Genomic DNA, 6782 nt, shown 5'->3' on the forward strand with positions numbered 1-6782 from the left:
GCTAGGGTTAGAATTATGGTTAAGGTTAGTGATTAGGTTTAGGGTTAAGAGTTAGGGTTATGGGTTAGAGAAAATAGAATTTTGAATGGGAATCAATTGTTGGTCGCCAAAAGTCCTCACAAGTATAGTAAGACAGTGTTTGTGTGTGTTAGGGAGAGGGCCTCAGAGACACTGTAAAAGATATGAGGTGTTAAACCAGAAGCATATTTCTTCCGCAGGCAGACAGGCACACGCATTCATTATGATTACACTGGATCCTCTGTATCCCCTGTGCTGAGTTGATAAGAGGGGAAATGGCCTGAGAAGGGATCCACCATGCTTAGGTTAAGCTTCTGGCGGGGCAGAGGCATCCACACTTAGCCTACAACCAGGAAGGCTACATTGCCTTGAGAAAGTATTCATGTTGTGTCACTGGCCTACACACAATACCCCATAATGTCAAAGTGGAATGATGTTTTTAGACATTTTTTTTCATCAAAAACTAAAAGCTGAAATGTCTTGAGTCAATAAGTATTCAGCCTCTTTGTTATGGCAAGACTAAATAAGTTCAGGAGTGAACATGTGCTTAACAAGTCATAACAAGTCACATAATGAGTTGCATGGACACACTCTGTGTAATAACAGTGTTTAACATTTAGGAACGATTCCCCATCTCTGTACCCCACACATACAATACGGTCTCTCAGTCAAGCGGTACATTTCAAACAGATTCAACCACAAAGACCAGAGGTTTTCCAATGCTTCACAAAGGGCAACTATTGGTAGATGTGTAAAAATAAAAAGCAGACCATGAATATCCCTTTGAGCATAGTGAAGTTATTCACTACACTGTGGATGTTTTATCAATACACCCAGTCACTACAAAGATGCAGGCAATCTTCCTAACTTATTTGCCGTTGTGGAGGTAACCACTCAGAGATTTTACCATGAGGCCAATGGTGACTTTAAAAAAGTTTCAGAGTTTAATGGCTCTGAAAGGAGAAAACTGAGGATGGATCAACATTGTTGTTAGTCCACAATACTAACCTAAATGACAGAGTGAATCAAAGGAAGTGTACAGAATAAAAATATTCCAAAACATCCTGTTTGCAATAAGGCACTAAAGTAAAATTGCAAAAAAATGTGGCAAAGAAATGAACTTTATGCCCTGAATACAAAGCTTTATGTTTGGGGCAAAACCAACACATCACTGAGTACTACTCTTCATATTTTCAAGCATGGTGGTGCCTACATCATGTTATTGGTATGCTTATCATTGACAAGGACTAGGGAGTTTTTTAGGATAAAAAGAAACAGAATAGAGCTAAGTGTAACCGGTGTGAAATGGCTAGCTAGTTAGAGGGTTGCGCGCTAATAGCTTTTCAATCGGTGACGTCACTGCTCTGCAAGCGCCGCCCGCAGCTTCTGTGGAGCGATGGGTAAATGTGGGAGGCACTTGTTGATGTGGTCAGTGGGTCCCTGGCTCTAACCTGGTTTGAGTTTTTTTTTTTTTTTTTTTACAGGGACAGTGCACATTAATCAACGTTTCAGTAAAAGTGCCGGTTTTAGCCAGCCGGCTAATTTTCAACCGCAGTCCCTGGGCAGGTTATTAAAAACAATTACAATATAGACAATTGTAACATAGAACAAGCAAGACATAGCAACATAGGACAAGCAAGACATAGCATACAGACAGAGCAACATAGAACAAAAAGCAGCAAGACAAAATTCATAAAAGCAACAAAGTGTTTCCACACCTCACAAGCTACAGACAACAGACAACATGGAAAGCGGCAACACACAGCTAGGGACCATGTTCACAAATCTGATTGACCTTTAGCCATGTCTTCAAGCATTTTGTGAAAGTGTGATATGTGGTGCAGTTATGTGTGTCTGATGGCAGTGTATTCCAGACATGGGAAGCTCTCACAGAGAATGCAGATTTACTAAAGGTGCTTTTCCTTAGGGGAACTATACAGTCACCTCTCATGGCAGACCTTGTGGATCTGCTGCCATATGTCTGGGTTTTCTGTTTAACAAAAATATTGAGTGGAGGGGGAGCCAGGCCATTAAGGATCTTGAATACAAGACATGCGTCGGTGTATTGCACAAGATTTTCCCAACTCAAGAGCTCATGCTTTCTAAGGATGTGACAATGATGATGGCTATTGGGCTTCCTATCAAGCACTTTGAGAGCCTGTTTGTAGACAGACTGAATAGGTTTTAATGTTGTACAGCAAGCTTGGGCCCAACTAGTCAAGCAGTATGTTAAGTGGGGGAGTATCATAGATTCGAAGTACAGTTTTGCTACCTCTGTAGTCAAACAATTTCGTATAAATCGGAAATTAGCTAGGTTGAATTTGGTTACTTGAATTACCTTTTTCACATGCTTTTTAAAAGAGAGGTTGGAATCAAGTATGATGCCAAGGTACTTAAAATTGGATACCACCTGGAGCTTCTCCCCTGACACATAGACATCTGGCTCAGTAGCATCTGTTGCCCTCTTTGTGAAGAACATGCAAACAGTTTTTTTCACATTGAGATGCAAACACGAGTCACTGAGCCACTTTGTAACCTGGACCATTACAGTAGTGAGTTCTTGTGCAGCTTGTTGTTTGCTCTTTGCATGCACATATATCACTGTATCATCTGCATACATTTGAACTTCAGACCCAGTACAGACAGAAGGCAGATCATTAATGTACAGGCTGAACAGGAGGGGCCCCAGTATTGACCCTTGGGGCACGCCCACATCATAGCTACGAGTGGGCGACATCTCATTGCTCACTCTGACACACTGAGTTCTGCCTTCAAGGTATGATTTCATCCATCTCAAGGCATCAGTCGAAAAGTTGAACTTGGACAATTTTGTGATGAGAATCTCATGGTTAACAGTATCAAAAGCCTTCCTTAGGTCCAGAAACACAGCCCCAACAGCACCCCCTTTGTCCATCTTGGACTTCACATTTTCCAGAAGAAAGCAGTTGGCCGTTTCTGTGGAGTGTTTCGCTCTGAAGCCAAACTGCATGGAGTGTAATGTGAAGGGGCTGTTGTTGAGGTGGGCAATCAGTTGTTCTGCTACACACTTTTCAACAACCTTTGACACCACAGGTAGTATACTAATGGGCCTGTAGTTACTCACGTCAGCAGGGTCGCCTGATTTAAAGATGGCCGTTATTATGGCCGACTTCCATACCCTAGGAAACACTGCGAGACCAATAGATGTGTTGGTGACCTTAGTAATGGGGCCAATGAGTGACTCTTTGTAGTTTTTAAGAAAGGTAGAGTCCATCCCAAACACATCTTTGGCTTTAGAGTTCTTTAGTGAGCTAATCACCTTGTTCACCTTTGACTCAGAAACCTCCCTTATGATGAAGACAGGTTGAGTGTCATTCACTAGCACTGAGCCCAATAAACCAGTGGAGGGGTTCTGTGTCAGTACCCTGACAGAGTCAATAAAGTAGGAATTGAAGGCTGTTGCTATTTCGACTGCATCCTGTGTTAGATTGTTATTCACCATGATTTCTAGTCTTTTTGCAGTGTTACTATGGTCTTTCCCTGTTAACTTTTTTAGATTCTCCCAGATCAATTTAGAATTTCCCTTTGCTTCACCAATTATGTTAATAAAAAAGTTTGTCTTGGCCTGTCTGATTTCTTTCATCACCTTATTTCTCAACATGGTAAACCTACGTCTGTCATGCTCTAATTTAGATTTTAGGGCTATTTTTAGAGCATAATCTCGTTCTTTCATCAATTTCCAGATTTCTCCATTTAGCCAAGGAAGAGTGCTCTTTTGGCCAGGTTTGGATTTGATTTTCTTTAGGAAGCCATTTATTGTAGTCTGGATTGTGGATAGAAAAACCTGACTATCAGCTTCCACGTCTGTATAGGACAAGAGATCATTCCAGTTTATTCCCTTAATTGCTTTTTCAAAATAGTTTAAATCACTCTTAGGTATTCTGAGTTGATCCGGCTTTCTAACAGTAGAGAGGTTAAACCTGCTCTTAGACAGCTTTCTGGCTATAAGTGTCAGATTATGATCAGACAGCCCAGTAACCATATTGAATGATTTAGTCACTCTCTCTGGTTTATTACTGAACACCAAATCAATCTGTGTTTTAGAGCAACAAGTCACCCTGGTTGGCCCTTTAACTAGCTGTGTAAGGTCAAAGGTATTAGTGATCCGTTTGAGGGTTTTCCTACAACACTTGTCTTCATAATTAATGTTAAAATCTCCCATTAAGATGACCTCTTTCCCAAAATCACATTCCCTAAGCATGGTATTAAACTGATCAAAAAACACACTTTTGGTGGAAGGTGGCCTATACATTCCAATGAGGGTAAAAGACATTTGGGGAGACAGTGTAACGTTCAGGCCGATACATTCTAGTTCATGGTTCGAGCCCAGGTTGGGGTGAGGAGTGGGACAGAAGCAATACTGTTACATAAGCACAGGCTAAATATACACTAGGGTTGCTTAGATGACATTGAGTGGCCTAGTTACAGTTTTGACTTAAATCGGCTTGAAAATCTATGGCAAGACTTGAAAATGGCTATCTATCAATGAAGCAATCCAATTTATTTATAAAGCCCTTCTTACATCAGCTGATGTCACAAAGTGCTGTACAGAAACCCAGCCTAAAACCCCAAACAGCAAGCAATGCAGGTGTAGAAGCACTGTGGCTAGGAAAAACTCCCTAGAAAGGCCAGAACCTAGGAAGAAACCTAGAGAGGAACCAGGCTATGAAGGGTGGCCAGTCCTCTTCTGGCTGTGCCGGGTGGAGATTATAACAGAACATGGCCAAGATATTCAAATGTTCATAGATGACCAGCAGGGTCAAATAATAATAATCACAGTGGTTGTAGAGGGTGCAACAGGTCAGCACCTCAGGAGTAAATGCCAGTTGGCTTTTCATAGCCGATCATTCAGAGTATCTCTACCGCTCCTGCTGTCTCTAGAGAGTTGAAAACAGCAGGTCTGGGACAGGTAGCACGTCCTGTGAACAGGTCAGGGTTCCATAGCCGCAGGCAGAACAGTTGAAACTGGAGCAGCAGCACGACCAGGTGGACTGGGGACAGCGAGGAGTCATCAGGCCAGGTAGTCCTGAGGCATGGTCCTAGGGCTGGGGATACCTGGGGATACCCCCAGACAGGGCCAAACAGGCAGGATATAACCCCACCCACTTTGCCAAAGCACAGCCCCCACACCACTAGAGGGATATCTCCAACCACCAACTTACCATCCTGAGACAAGGCCGAGTATAGCCCACAAAGATCTCCCCCATGGCACAACCCAAGGGAGGGCGCCAACCCAGACAGAAAGATCACGTCAGTGACTCAACCCACTCAAGTGACGCACCCCTCCTAGGAACGGCATGGAAGAGCACCAGTAAGCCAGTGACTCAGCCCCTGTAGAGGCAGAGAATCCCAGTGGAGAGAGGGGAACCGGCCAGGCAGAGACAGCAAGGGTGGTTCGTTGCTCCAGTGCCTTTCCGTTCACCTTCACACAAGGATGAAAAATATTTAAAAAAGAATAAAAAATATATAAAAAAGATAAAAAACACTCCTGGGCCAGACTATACTCAATCATAGGACCTACTGAAGAGATGAGTCTTCAATAAAGACTTAAAGGTTGAGACCGAGTCTGCATCTCTCACATGGATAGGCAGACCGTTCCATAAAAATGGAGCTCTAAAGGAGAAAGCCCAGCCCTCCAGCTGTTTTCTTGTGACCGTAGCGTACTTGTAGGTATGTACAGCAGGACCAAATCTGAGAGATAGGTAGTAGCAAGCCCATGTAATGCTTTGTAGGTTAGCAGTAAAACCTTGAAACAGGCCCTTGCCTTAACAGGAAGCCAGTGTAGAGAGGCTAGCACTAGAGTAATATGATACATTTTTGGGGTTCTAGTCAAAATTCTAGCAGCCGTGTTTAGCACTACCTGACGTTTATTTATTGCTAGCAATGATCAACAACCAACTTGACAGAGCTTGAATAATTTAAAAAATAATAATGTGCAAATATTGTACAATCCAGGTGTGCAAAGCTCTTAGAGACTTACCCAGAAAGACTCACAGCTGTAATTGCTGCCAAAGGTGACTGTATTGACTCAGGGGTGTGAATACTGATGTAAATGAGATATTATTGTATTTCATTTTCAATAAATGTGGATGATTTATGGCGTACTGTGTGTAGATGGGTGAGAAGAAGAAAAATATTTTGAATTCAGGCTGTAACAACAAAATGTGGAATAAGTCAAGGGGTACTTTCTGAAGGCATTGTATAGCCATGCTGACTGTACCATTCTCAAACCCAAAGTGTTTCTTTCACTCCTGCTCAAGGATTTAAAAGTGTTGGGTTGTTGTAACCATGGCTGAGGTTTTCTGGATTTTCCACCATATTTCTCACACCTGTCCACCCTTACGGGAAAAACCACATGAATTTCACGTGATCATGTGATCCTATGTGAAGTGAATGTGATAACATGTAAACACAACATGTCATAACATGAAGCTGCACATGTGAAAACATGATCTCATGTGAAATAAATGTGACAACATGGGGATACAACATTTCAACATGTGATATCATGAAACATGGGAAAAACAGTATATTTCAGGTGTTTTTTTGTAAGGGAAGTAATTAAATGGTGTGGGATTTTTAAGGTTAGTGGTAAATTTCACATGATTACTTTGTGCTGACATTCAATATGACCACACCTGGGATTTCAAGTCACAACCTCTGGATTGAGGGGTATACAGATCTTTCTGCAGTGCCACGAAGTCTGTAGCATTCACAGAAGTCAC

This window comes from Oncorhynchus nerka, linkage group LG1 (genome assembly GCF_034236695.1).
Source record: "Oncorhynchus nerka isolate Pitt River linkage group LG1, Oner_Uvic_2.0, whole genome shotgun sequence".
NCBI classification, from domain to species: domain Eukaryota; kingdom Metazoa; phylum Chordata; class Actinopteri; order Salmoniformes; family Salmonidae; genus Oncorhynchus; species Oncorhynchus nerka.